Consider the following 15246-nt stretch of genomic DNA (forward strand, 5'->3'; position numbering starts at 1 on the left):
AGTTAGGTCCGTGAGCCATGGCCTCTGAGCCTGCTCGTCCAGAGCCTGTGCTCTGCAATGGGAGAGACCACGACAGTGAGAGGCCCACGTACCACAAAAAAAAATAAAATAAAAAACTAAGGTGACCATATGTGCGTGGGTTTATCTCTGGGCTTTCTATCCTGTTCCATTGATCTATATTTCTGTTTTTGTGCCAGTACCATACTCTCTTGTTTACTGTAGCTTTGTAGTACAGTCTGAAGTCAGGGAGCCTGATTCCTCCAGCTCCGTTTTTCTTTCTCAAGATTGCTTTGGCTATTCGGGGTCTTTGTGATTATTGTTATTGTTAGTTTTCTGTCTATGTGAAACTAGTTCTCAGCTTGATGATATGGCAGCTGTTTTAGCTGTAACTTTTATCTCTTGAGTTCAAGTAAATAGAACATGTAAACACTTGTGAATAAAGCCACGTGTGTGTGTGTGTGTGTGTGTGTGTGTGTGTGTGTGTGTAGAGCAAGAGTGAGAGTTCAATCTAGGTCTTAACCCTAGGGTCTTGGAAACATTCCCATTTGAGTAATTGAATTTTTATGAACTCACTTCTTCTTGCAAGTATTCTCCATTTAATGCAGTGCACCAGTCTGCATCATTTCCAGCTGTTAAGGTGTTGCTACATTTCTCCCTATGGTGACTACATTTCATCAATGAATTAAGTATTAATGAAATGAATTAAATCATTTTTATTTTCATAAATGAGCTTTGGAACCCTCCCTTATTTTAAAACAGACACTATAAAATAAAAGAGAGATGATAGCAACATAGGTAGAATAAATCAAGCTGTTTGCAGGATTCCTGTTGTTTAAAAATATTTTTATTTCAGTATCACCCTTATTTCTGTTTTTCTATTTTTATTCTACAAAATAATGGAAGTAAATGGTTTCACTCTTTTTTTAGGTTATCCATTTAGGGAGTCTGGGAAACAATAGAACTGGCTTTAAAAAGAACAAAATATAGTAGGAGATAGATATGGCTGTTTGTTTTTGTCCTCTGAATAGTGGCTGGTGACAACACAGATGTTAAACAAGAAATATTACAGGGATTAATTCATAGTGTTCTAGTTTGCATCCAAGGTCATGTGCAGTGCAAACAATAACTTACAGCCAGGCAGTCTGTAATGGCAATTAAGGACCACCTACGGTAGGGGTGAAGCTGAAGTTGGCTCCAACCCTAGGAGGTCTGCAGTCACTTCAGTGTACCTCCTTGGAATGCCTTCTTGTTCATATAAATTTAAAAAAAGTAAATTTTCTCCCCGTTAGTGAACAAACAATCCATGGCTCAGATGATGCAGCCTAAGCATTTCTTCTTTTAGAATTGCAAGTGAACCTCCACTAAACAGCAATTAGCATTTTAATAGTATTAATAACATTCATGATTTTAACAATCTGAAGCTTTCTGCTTTTTATTGATGTCTTTTGTTGCAATTTTGTCTAATAGTGTGCCCAGGGTAGCAAAACATAACCAATTAGAACTTTTGCCAAACAGCGAGGAATCTGGATAGTTTCAATGCTACTCAACTAAACATAAAAATGGTTGTATGAAAATAACATTTCCGGCCAGTAAGACTAGAGGATACACTGGAAATGTTAGGTTGGGCAGTCCCCTTACATTAATCTTCTGCATCAAAAATAAAGATACTTGCTCGATGTTGCATAACTAGTGGCAGATTAGAAAAATTAAGGCTGGCAGTCTCATAGAGAGTCCCTTGAAGCCTGAACTCTGTACTCTTTACAGAAAGTATAAATATACAGAAAACTAGGTAGTTTTAGTTTAATACCAGGTTGCACTATTTGTCAGGGAAGACTCCCTAAATGTAAACTTAATTAGGTGTCCTTATTATATATTCTTTTAACACCTTGCATTTTTCTTTCAATTAGCTCAGTATACCTATTTCTTTAATAATAACGAAGTAACTAGCACTCATTGAGCACTTAATTATGTGTAGGCTTTAAGTAAAACTTTACGTGATTCATCTCTCTTAATCTTTACAAAAAACAATATTGGGGGGTCTATTATTATTTTTTTTTGTTTTTTTTTTAATTTTTTTTACAGACACACAAACTTAGAGAGTTTATGTGTCCAAGGTCGAAAGCTAGTGAATAATAGAGCAAGGATTCAAAGCCAGGTCCCCTGCCTCCCGAGTCCATGTCTTACGGTATATTGCCTCCCTTGTGTGATTTTTTTGGGGGGATGGGAAGGCATTGGTTTTATTTTGTTTTTGAAAAACTTCTGCCTCAGTGACTAGACTCTAAGATCTGTGAAGATAAGAATTGTTTCTATTTACTTCACTCCTTTATCTCTAAATTAGCATGGTGTTTGGTACATAGAAAAGTGATTGATTTTATCTTTTTTGAATGAATATATGGGTATGGGTAGATGTGTTCTGCTTAACCAGATTGTTATATGACTTATGTTTACTTGCTTAGTGTGATTTAGGCCCTTTGTATTCCTGATTCCTAAAGGAGGCATACAGAAATTTGAGCAATTTTTGGTACTCCATCGTCTTGCTAATGTTAATTTTCCTCTAGGTTTGTCCCTTTATACATATGAATAATGTTATATCCTTTATTGTTTCCAAAAAGGAATTTAAGTGGTTACACTCTTTGGTAGTCTTTCTCTTTCATGCTTGTGCAGGCACGTGTGTTTGATGGAAAGGAAATAGGAGTTATGGGGAATGATTTTGGAGAACTTTAGTGTTGCTCTTACCCAAATATGAAAATCTATGAATATATATTTATATATATATAAACATGATGAGATAGCCATATGAGAAACAGAGTCAAATAATTTGTCTAAGAAAGTTCAGGAACTAGAGGAATGGATGATTAATTGTGGAAAGCCAGGACTTCCCAAATGGCAGAATACATTCTTACGACTTTATACCCTTTGATGACCATTCTTCTCAGATTTAAGCACGAGAATCACCTGGACATCTTGTTAAAACATAAATTCTAGGGCCCATACACCAAAGGTTCTGATTCAATCTGAGGTGGGAGTTGGGGATTTGCATTTCTAACAAGTTCCCAGTTGATGCTGCAAGACCACACTTTAAGTAGTACTGAACTAGAGTATATGAGAGCAATTGGAAATCAGAAATCAGGAGAGGAGTCATAGTAATGCTTCTGATTTTCTGCCACCTGGTGCTTCAACTAGATCAAATGTCTAGTGCTGGATGCCAATCAAGCAGAGTGGTACTCTTGTATGTCTCTCCTGAAGGGAAAGGTAGAACAGTTAAAAAAAATTCATCTTGCTCCTATTCTTTCACCTGTCCCTGAATTCAGACACCTATACAGGCCCTCATGGAATATGACTCAATCATGATATCATGATTTTCCCCATAACAGTAATACTCTGGTTTCCTTCTTCTTGGATTGATATTCCACAGTGGTGGTAAAGAGTGTAGTTGCAGAAGCAAAATGCCTGGGATCAAACCCACCTCTGTTCTTTTCTAGCTTTCTAGATTTTCAGTGTTGGGAAAGTTGTTTAATCTCTCTTTTCTTCAATAATAAGATAGGGAGAAAAACAGTATCTATTTCATGATGTTGTGAATACACATTAAGCATGAAACACATGTGCTAATTATAATCTTAGCAAATGATTATTTAATCTTTTTATGCAAGTTTTTACTCATGGTGGTTTGTCTTGCTAAACTGTTAACTCAGCCAACTATGACCACCTCCTTGATTTTCCAGGCTTTCTCTTATTTTTGCCTTTGTAAATTATATTATTGGGAACTTCAGGAAGAAATGACATTTCCGTCCATGGCCAGGTACATGATTTGTACTTGAGTTGTGAAAATTCTAATATGGTCCCTCACTGACCATAACTCATAGTCCAAAAATTCAAATTAAAACAAAAACAAACAGAAGTGATGTCACTCCATGTTGTTTCAATCTTTGTAGGGGAAAAAAGGAGAACTTGTTCCTTTAATTTCCTTAGTGTAAAAATATCACAGCCTTTACTTCTTTGCATTGGTACTATTGATTAATTGAATCCCCCACCTGACAGTGGAAAAAACCCTATGATTCCTTGATCTTTGCATTCTAGGGCATAACACAGAATTTGGCCCATTTCAGGTGCTAACTCTGTTTACTGAATCAAACCAAACCCCTTCCTTGAAAGTCAACTGATATTTTAATACTATTTTAACACAGGATTTGAACACCCCCAAACTTCAAGTAAAACTTCATGGGGAGGAAATGATTAATTCTCTCTTAGATTCAAATTTCCCATGTTTTATGTGAAAACTTCAATGGCATATTGCTTAAAAATGTTAAAATATTGAGCTATTTACTTTATTATGAATATGAAAATAAAAAATAATTTTGTTGCTCATCCAGCTTTTGACACATGCTTTCCTTTTTTCTTTTCTGATCCACTAAGATCTCCTTAATGAGCTCAATGCATACATTTTTGTTGTCATATGAAGTACTAGGCATTCTAAGTTTACATACTTTACATCTAACTTTTGCTAGCTAGAGAGCTAATTAGCAGTTACTTCTTGTTGTGAATAAACTGTCCCATAAGATATAAGAACTCCCCAATTCACAAGTTCACATTCTTCTATGAGGTAACTTTAACCATCTAAGTCAATTATAGCATGTTAACATTTCTTTGCTTCTGAAGATTATTTTTCCAGTTATGGAGTTGTAACTGTTTAAGCCATGACCAAAATGCAGGCTATATCAATCAGGTCTGTCTGAAAAGACAGGGTTAAAATAGTTTCAAACAAGATGAAAGCTATCAAGGGAAATACCTCACAGTTATTTTGACTGCTATAGCATCAATATTCACAATAATATCTGGAAGTGATGAAAAAATAACAGTAATGAAATTATTCTTTTTTATTAGGTTAATGAAATGATTGAAGGAATATAAGATTGACAGTCCAGGCATCTAAAGTATTCTTTTTAAAGAACAGATACCATATTCATAGCAGATAGGTAAAATTCTCTTTACAATACATCTCAGTCTTTTTAAGAGTGAAGTGTTAAGGAGGATGTTGATCTTGGGATAGTGTTGTTGCATATTAATATGAGTACTCATAAAATTACTGATAATAAATGTGGAAAGTATCATAGATTCAGACCTAAGTATGGTCCAAACATATTAGTACCTGTATTCTGAATTCTTCACATTTCCAGAGAGTCATAAATGTGAGCCATTTCAACTGTAGACTTATAAACAATATAAAATAAACCTCAAAATTTCAGTCTTAGACAGAAAAGAGATGGGGTGGAGGGGAAATTTGATTACATTTATCCAGCAATGTGGACAGGTGAAAAATCCCCTGAGCTACCCAGGATAGCATTTTGACTAGTGTGACTCTAAAACCTCAAGTAATGTTGGAATTAACACAAACTTGTTTTTTTTATTATGCATCAGAGAATATGACTCATCTAATAAAATTTTATTTATAACACTATTGAAATATTACTCTTTAAATTAAAAAAACAGATTTAGGACATGGTTATTATTTTTTGTTATTCTTAGAATATTGAATACTGCTTCACTGAAAACAATTTAAATTTTACAAAAGCATGCCACACCTGATACTCACGTCAATTACATGTTCCACAATTAGTTGGTGTTCTACCTGAGATTTTATTAACTTTGAGTGTCGTTATTTAACTATATTTTTATGTTTTACACCTTTTGTTTTTATTGTATTTATTTACTAAAGTATATTTGACTTACAATATTATATTTGTTTCAGATGTATGACAGAGTGATTCAATACTTCTGTAGATTATATTCCATATGAAGTTATTATAAAGTATTGGCTATATTCCCTGTACTGTATATCACTGAGGGGTAGGGAAAGGGACAAGATAGGTAAAGGAGATCAAGAGGTACAAACTACTAGGTATAAAATACATATTTGTTTTGAATTTACAGCATTCGCAGACTAGTGCTGAGTGCTTTGGAGAGTGCTTAATAAATACTGTAAAATGACATCCCTATGACAAACACTGCCATTTTTACTTGAAACTACAACTCTAGATTGCTCTTTAAGTAGTTTTAGTTCGTGTTCCAAACAAATAATGCCTTTAAGAAAATGAAGACCAAATATCTTGCTTTAAAAAGTACCTAGAAATAGGAACTCCACATATAGTTGTATTGATCAGGTCAGGGAACTTGGCCCAGGTAGAAATCTGTTACTTTGCAAGAGGAGAAAAGCAGGATTTTACATTGTACTTGTGATGCCTATGAAAATTAATGTTCTATTCTAGGACCTCTGTGGTTTCATGTAAATGTAAAGCCAATCAGGAGATAAGGCAATAATTTGGGGTTATTTCTTTCTGAAAAAGAAATCATTCTCTGTTGTTGCTTTCTGCAGTTTTCCTATAGTGAAACTATCTCTCGGACTTTTTATTGGACAGGTAATCTATGATTCTTTTATATAATATATATTTTTAACTTATAATTCCCAGTTTCTAGCACAAGGAGGGAAGGTTCAAAACCTGAATAAGTATGATGTTCTCCTGTTAAAGCCCCAGTGTGGTGAAAGTCTGATGTCTGTTCTAATTGGCTGGTGTCAGCGCTCAACCAATTGTTAAATATTTAGAAAATCATCCTTATAATACAACCATGGGAATTCCTAAGCAGAACAAGGAGGCCACAGCATTTCTCTTGCTAAGGAGTACTATGTCAAAAAGAAAAGGAAAGTTAAAAGTTATCCCTAAGGATAAGTCGCACTGCCCTGGAATTGACATGAAACAGATTGGTTCGTACTCCAGCAAGGCCTGGTTTCTGCCCTGCGTTAATCTACATCATACGTGCGCAAAATCTGCATCTCTCAGATGCCAAGCAACTGACAAGAAACCTAAAGAGTAAGAACATGGAAAATGGAAGGTCTTTTCAGATTTGTGTTTGTCAAGACCATTGCACTGGTGATAATGAAGCTGGTTTGTTGACAGATCCATCACATAATTACATCACTAACGTAGATTTTTTTTGTTATCAAAAATTAGTCCAGAAGGACCGAACACTAACTGAAAACTTCTTGAATTGCTTGAAGAGTCATACATTTGATATGAGCTTTATCAAAGATCAAGACGTATATAATAAAATCATTGCACATTCAATTCATCCAAAATCTCTTCTATTTTAGCCTTCTAAATTTTACAAAATGAAGAAGTTATTAAAATATTTAGTTTTCTGTAAGATATTTCTATCCATACGTTAACTTATCTATTAAAATGGATAAGCTCAAAAGTGCTTGAATTTCAGTATATTAAGCAATATATTATGTAAATTTAAGAGTAAAGTAAACATTTTTCTTTCATGATTATAAAGATGATTTGAGATAATAATATTGATACTATGTTTGTCATTGAAAAGTAATTTAAGCCGTGGTCAGAAGTATATCATACAAGTTTCTACTGGTCCCAGATAAATATTACTCAGATGTTACTAACTGAAGAGGAAAACATTATTTCTCTTGTCTGATTTTTTTAACAGTCAGTCTTGAGGTATAGTAACTATTGTTTTACTTGTGGTATAAGGGCTAAAAATATTATTGGAATTCTAATCAACATCTGCTACTCTTATTTTTTTAATGTCTTAATTTTTTAGTTTCTTTGTTGATCTAGTGGGAATTTAAAAAAACACCAGGCACATAGTGGCAACAAGTAAATTATTTATTGTTTAGAAAGAGCTTTGAATTATTATGAACACTTAGGAATTAGGACTTATTACTAAACTGGCTTTCACTAAATAAATGTAAGAGATAAATATTGAGTCACAATTGGACTCAATACTAAACTATTTTTTTCAGCATGAAAGAATATATTTCTCTATTATTTTGATCAAAGTATTGTTTTAATAATGGTCTTTTTATCCTTGTCTCATTTGAGCTTTGACATAAAGGAATCTATTTTAAAATTCTTCAGTTAGAATTATATTATTTTTCAAGTGAGAAAAAAATGATGATAATATTCACATACAGACAAAATCATTAACAGGCAATCTTGGTACGTATTTTGCCAATACTAGAGCTAAGAGTCATAGTTGCTTAAATCTGAACAAGCCTTTCCAATCTCTGTTCTCTTATGGTGATTAAAGAGTAGAATTTTTAGAAGCAGACAGATCACAGAAAGAAATATCAAAAGCCAAGGTTGATGTCAAATCAATGCCTAGGTTTAGTTGATTTTTGCTATATTTGGTTTGAGCACTGATTTAATCTAGAAAGTGCTGAGCTCACTATGAGCTCCAAACATTGTGCTTTTTATGTAGTGATATGTTTGATAATAAAATAGAACACAACCTATCAAAATGCAAAATAAAATACCATAAAAATAAATATAAATAAAAACTGTCAGTATTTAAAAAGAGGGTAGAAAAATCACTGGGTTTTTTTCTATGTTATCTGCATAGTGTGCTTATTACTAAGGAGTCTGGCAACATCTTCTTTTAAAAAAATATCCTCATGTCTCTCTTGTCTTTCTTCTTAGCTCTCAAATTTATATTTTATATTGTTTTTATCACATTTTAGACCCCTGGGATATTTTGGATCCTTTAGTAGATTAATCTTATAAAGGAGGAAACATGTTTATTTGTTCTAGATTTCATTGCAAACTATCCTTATACTATGGAAAGTATTTCAGCCAGTCCCTGTCTCACTTTCAAGCACAAATATTGTATATTTGTTGGATTTTGATCTACAATAATGAGAGTTTTCAGTTAACTCTTAGCTCATGAACAAGTATGAAGAGTTCACTATTTCATGGTGATGGTACTAAGAACATAGATAGGTCTCCTATTTCGGTAAGTATTTCTATAGAAAAAATCACCTCGTAGGTGTTACACCTCCTACTTAAGTAAAGATTCTTTAAAGACCCATCTGCTTTTGTTTTTTGAACATCTCTATTACCTGAAATTGATTCTGTGGCACCCAGAAGAAAAATGAGAAAAAAAAATATATATATATATACACACATATATATACACTCAGAGTTGGGAAATTAGAGTTTGTAACTCTAATAATAATGCTTGGGTAACCCATTTAAAACAATGTTTATCTCCTTTCCCTCCTGTAGAGGGAATTCAATAACGTAAGAACTAATTTTGAACATAGAATTGAAATTTTTTTTCATAATTCACTAATACTCATTTTCAAGCTTTAACAGATGTAACAATCTGTTAAAATGTATTTTGATACATTTTATACTTTCCTAAAAAGGTCATTTATGTGAGTGAATTTTGTGCCCTGGGCAACTAAAACTAAATCTTATCATAATTGGCCTTAATTTAATGATTTGGTGTGAATACTCTGCTTGGGTTAGCTCACTACGAATGAAAATAGATAGATAGCCAAATAGACAGGCAAACATCTCTATATTTCTGTCGAATTTCTATTTAATATGCAAAATCATTTTGCTTGCATAGGTCAGAATATCCTGCATTCTAAAGCTGAGGTAGAAAAATCCTCCCAATTTTAAGGATAGTTCCTACTCCTTTACTGAATACTTATATTCATTCCAAAACAAGACTCTAATGTGTGTGTAATAATTAGTATTAAGTGAAGTTTCATTTTGGTGCATTACCCAAGCCTCTTGTGGTTAAACTATGCAAATGAAAACTTCTCAGGTATAGTAAGTACATCAAAAGTTCACAGAAAACAACCTATTATGAAGTAAAAGGCCATTGCAACATCTTCATCAAGGTAATGGACAAACCAAAGTTCTATTAAAACAAGAGATGGTTTTGGCCCCCACGGTTGTAAATCTACAACCCTGCGACTTGGGAAGCCTGTGAGTCTAATGATGAGTCTGGATGCCAGATCATATCCCTTCTATAACACTTTCATATTCCTCTCAAACAAGTGGCCCTTTCAAAGTTTAAAACTAATGCAATGATTAGGAAAAGTCATATTTACAGAGAATGGTCATGAATCATCATCAAAGTATGTGACATTTGGAGCAGATTATAGAAGTTAGATCATTGTTGAACCAGGTAGATGATAAAAGAGGAATTGAGAAAGAAAAATAGAGCAGTCTTGTCTGAAGTATTTTTACATATCTTTTAGCAGCACAATGAATTTGTGATTCATGGAATTTAGCAAAAAAGCAGAGACATTATGACAAACTCAACTCTGATAATAAAATTAAAACACTGATTTAATAAGCTACAAGATTTAAACATTTTTCATGCTATTGGTTAAATATACAGAAGTGTGCCAAGAAGTCATGAGGTAGTCTCCATTAATCAAATGTTCTAGAACATGATAATGAACTGAAATGTGGAAAAATAAATTGGTTGGAAATTAACAAAAATTTCCTTTATTAATATTTTTCCTGAATGGATAAAACCTATAATTTGTTGCTGAACCACTCTATGGCAATATACCTATATTTACAAACCAACTGGTTTTCATGCATGTAAAATAAATAAGACAATGCCAGCTACAGAGGTAATTAGAGTTGCAGATAATTTTTTATCATATCAAGACTTGCCTCCAGTATGTGTAAAAAGAGCAGGGATTATTTATTCCGACTTGATCACCAGTCAACATTTGCCTTCTTCATTTCAGAGACTGTTATCAAGATACATAAAAATTGAAGGCCATATTCTTCCAAAGCACAGCACTGATCTACTCTTTAGACCAACATTGTAGCTGCCCATCTCTGACTTATTATTGCCCTGAGCTATGTACTGCTGTCTTCCAGTGCTATATTTCTTGAAAATTTGACATAGAAATCTGTGACACAAACTGTCAGCTTGGTGTGGAAAAAAATCTCAAGTTCTCTCATTAATATTAAACTTCTGGGAGAAAATGTGTGACTGAAACAAGCATTTCTTTTAGGATGAAGGAATTCATATATTACTATTGACATGATAATTGAAATCATATTCAGCAAAATGAATATGAAGAAATTATACCCATGCATCCTAAAAGAAGGGACAGAGATGGATCCGAAGAAGGAAAAACGTCTTATCACAAAATATGCAAGGATTCAGACATCCTTATCAAAATTGTGAAATAATGAAAAAGAAAGTTATTGTGACCGTCTATTATTGTTTTTAATGAGCATCAAAGGGATTATGATAAAGAAAAATTATTGTCAGTCATTGCAACAGAATATAGCTGAATAGCTACATCTTTTTATGACAATGCAGACAAGAATAATTTGGATGTAAATCGTGTCTTTGTCCCCACTTTATAATGGACTTTTTACACAAAATTTGGGAATGTGGAGAGACAGAAACTCAGGTACTTGATTCTGCCTTCCCGTCTCAGGAGTCCTTATGCAAAACTTCTAGTGATTTCAGAGGACAATAAAAATTGTGGACACTGTAAGGTCTGCTCTTGGGAGCTAAAGAAAAATGGGACTCCCTTCTGACTCTTTTTTTCATGTGACATAAAAACTACAGACAATTTTCATTTCTCTACCTCAACTCAAAGATATTTCTTTGAAGTCAATATTGTTGTAGTTATTTATTTATTTCTTTTCTTTAACATACCAGGTTTTTTTTTCATCTGCTTTTCCCTTTGGATATATTCTGTTCATTTGTTTTATTTTGGAAATAATTCATCTGAGTGCAAAAGAAAATGAAACCTTAGTCTTGCTACACACTGATGAAAGGAATTAAACTTTTCTATGTTGTCATACAGTCATCGCTATAAAAATAAAATCATGTGAGAGTCAAGGCAAAATTATCTTCCAAAGCCAACTCTTTTGATAGTAACTAATATTTAAACAGCACTTTAAGGTTAGCAAAACATTAATGTACATTGTTTCCCATGATCACCATAATAACAATGTGATAAGAACAGTATTTTATTGTCACTTTAAAGATAAGAAAATTGAATTTGAGAGATATGCATTAACTTGCTAAGCATCATGTACCTAGTAGGAAACAGAATGTGTGTCTTAAACACAAAATTTTTAATTTAAATCCTGGGTTCCTTCTACTATATCACATAAACTCAGTTAAGTTTTTATATCATAGTAGATTTTTTAAAAGTTTGGTGATTGCCAATATTTTTCTAGGGTCTAGTAAGCCTAGTAATTACCTAAAAAGATCAGTATTCCTTTCATAATTAAGTTATATAAATATAAATACATATATATATGTTTTGAGAATTGAGGGGAACACAAATTCAGTATGTAAAGAATTAGCTGGGGTAGTTATTCAGTGTACAATCCTGGACCTAACCTCCTAACAATTCTGATTCAGTACATCTAAGTGAAACTCTATCATCTAAGTTTTAAATAAAGAACTACATTTGAAAAAATCCTGTTATAATCAACTAATAACTCAATGCATAGGTCCATACCCTAATTTTTGAATGTACAGCAAACATATTTTCTTTTCTTTTTTTCTTTTATTTTCTTTTTTCATTTCTTTTTTTATTTTCTTCTATTTTCCTCTTTTTGTTTTTTACCTATCAAATTGATGTTCTCCAATTGTGCTACCTCTCTTACCTGCTTAAAAAATGATTTTAGATTGCTCAAAGGTGTAAAACAAATGTAAATATGACCAAGATTCTTGTAGAAGTTAATTATTTTATGGATTACTTAGTTACTTCCTGACTGAAAATGGATACAAGGCAAGCAGATGGCAGTAGTCTAGAGTGAGGTAACCCAGGTTCAAATATTCTCCATTATTGCTATCTGGCTGAATTTTTAAACCTTCTATTCCTCAATTTACTCATCTGTAAAGTTGGAATAATAGCATTTTATGTGACAGAGATTTTATGAATATTAAATTTGGTTTTTGTTAACCTTTATCTAATGCATAACACTGTGCCCCAGATATGGAGAATGCTCAATAAAATTAGTTATTATTGTTGTTTTTAGTTTTTACTGTAGTTGTTGTTATTATTATTATTTAGCTGATTTTATTATTAGAGAAAAAAATTTATGCTCCCACTGACCATCTGTTTCTGATTTTTGGGACATTTGCTAGGAACAGTTAAATGAATTAATTTTCAGAATAGAGTTCCTTGATATGACTATCAGTCTTTGAGAATGATGGCCAAAGGCAAAGATTTTGCTTTCATACAATTACTATTGACATATCCTTCCTAGTTTGATACCATGATTCATCGTATATTGAGTCATTCCTGAGCCACCATATGTTTTTATGTTATTTGATGATTTTTTTTAATTTTTTGTGGTTATTGATTTTGTTGTTTAGCAAGTTATATAAGCTCTTTGTGTTATATATGTCTGTATAATTTCAACATTTGAAGTGTGGTTAGTACTTAATGATAGGGAAGGAAATTATCTAAAATATTATATATGAAATTCTCAGATATATTTTCTCAAAGCACAGTCGAATTTCACTTTTACATGGTAACCTCAGTCAATGAATGTGCAAGTATCCAGTGGTTGCATTAAAATGTCATTCATTAATGTAAAAGCGTTGACATTTACAGGTGTCAGATAGGCAGGCAGATGATAATTTTAAGAATTACATGTCTTTCTGAGAATTTTGTTTTCTTGATCTTTATGAAACTAAACTATCATATATAATATTAAATTTGAGCTACCTCTTTTGACCTTAGAGTGCATACAATAAGAATTATAATCTCCTCTGCATGTTTATTTATGAGGTCAATTTTTTTAGGCATTTAAGCATGTATTCACTTATTTAAAGGTTTAAAAATTCTAAGAAGTATAAACCTGTCTGAATTGAGTGTAAATACTATGAGAACCTTTAGAGGAAATGTAAATGAAGCATTAGAAAAGGAGCTAAAGGAAAGAAGACTGATAGCAATGAAGAAAGAAAGAAAAAAATTACAAATAAAAAGCAATGAAATGCCATAAAAATGAGAGAAATAAGTATATTAGATTACAGAAATCTGCTTATTTTATTCTCCAGGTATTTGCACTTGCCATTGCATGTACCTAAATTGTTTTTCATCTAGGTAAATTTATGATTTGCTTCTTTTTAATTACAATCTCACCTTAGATGTTGCCTATTAAAAGAGACTTTCCTGACCCATGTCACTAGTAGCAACACAGATAGCCAGTAGCTATCTCATTATTTTTCTCTGATATTCTGAAAATACGTTCCTTATTAAATATAAGCAATATGAGGACTGATTAGTTTACCACCAGTCAACCTGGAAGAACATAGCATGTATATAAATATATGTATATATATTTAGCATTGATGTAATTTTGGGAAAGCTAGTATCAAATTTCTTTGAACTAGTATCAAATATACATATATAGGCATGCACACCACATATTTACTGCTTGATAACTGCAATTCAGGATATTGGGGAGAAGTAGAAAACATCAAATAAATACACTGTATGTTGACACACTATAATAATGGAGCAGTTTTACTTGATTCATTCTCTGAAACACCTCCTCTATTATGAGAACTGCTCTTTACAGAGAACATAATAAGTTGAAAGTGTACATACAGGGAAAATTAGCTGGAAGTGAAACTAAGTAGAGAATTTTTGTATTTGATTCCTGGGCCATTAAATGTGTTTTAAGAGGAACTATATTGTTTATTGTAGTTAAATGTATATATATATGTGTGTGTGTGTATATATATATATATATATATATACATTCATAGTATCCAATAATATTTTATAATGACATATAACAATTGTCTATAGTCTTAGTAGTTTACATAGATTTTCTCACTTAATTCCCAAACCATCCTATGAAGGAAATAGGACAGTAGGACAGTGTATCCTTTGTAATGTGTCAACTTGGCTAGGCTGAATCCCAGAACTCCCTTCCATGTATGTCAATGGGAGACCACAGAGAGATTCTTGGGCAATATTTAGAGAACAGAAGTGAAGTAGCAGCCATTTAGTAACTCAAACCCTGTTGCTTATCTGAGGACTTCTCTATGGTATAGGGGAGCAGAGTCTGCAACCACTCTACCTCCCCTAGATGCTATACCACTGTGTGCTTAGCACCAGAAGGAAGGGTGCCAGGTTCTTTTGAGCATGAATACCATCAGGATAAGAGGTCCAGCTCATACTTGTGGATTTAAGTTTGTTCTTTCTCCCTGTATTTTATAACCATCTTCCCTTCCTGACTGCCTATTCTGCAGATTGGAAGCTACAGAATCAGCTATGAAGACAACAACCTTACATACACTTTTAAACCAGCATTCACTATTGAGTAAGGTCAAACCCCATAACATACCTATTTATTCATCAGTTGTTTATCTATCTATTTATGGAAGCCATCCATCTACATCATATACCTCTTAGTTGTTCTGCTTTTCTGA

Source organism: Physeter macrocephalus, chromosome 4 (genome assembly GCF_002837175.3).
Source record: "Physeter macrocephalus isolate SW-GA chromosome 4, ASM283717v5, whole genome shotgun sequence".
Lineage (NCBI taxonomy): Eukaryota > Metazoa > Chordata > Mammalia > Artiodactyla > Physeteridae > Physeter > Physeter macrocephalus.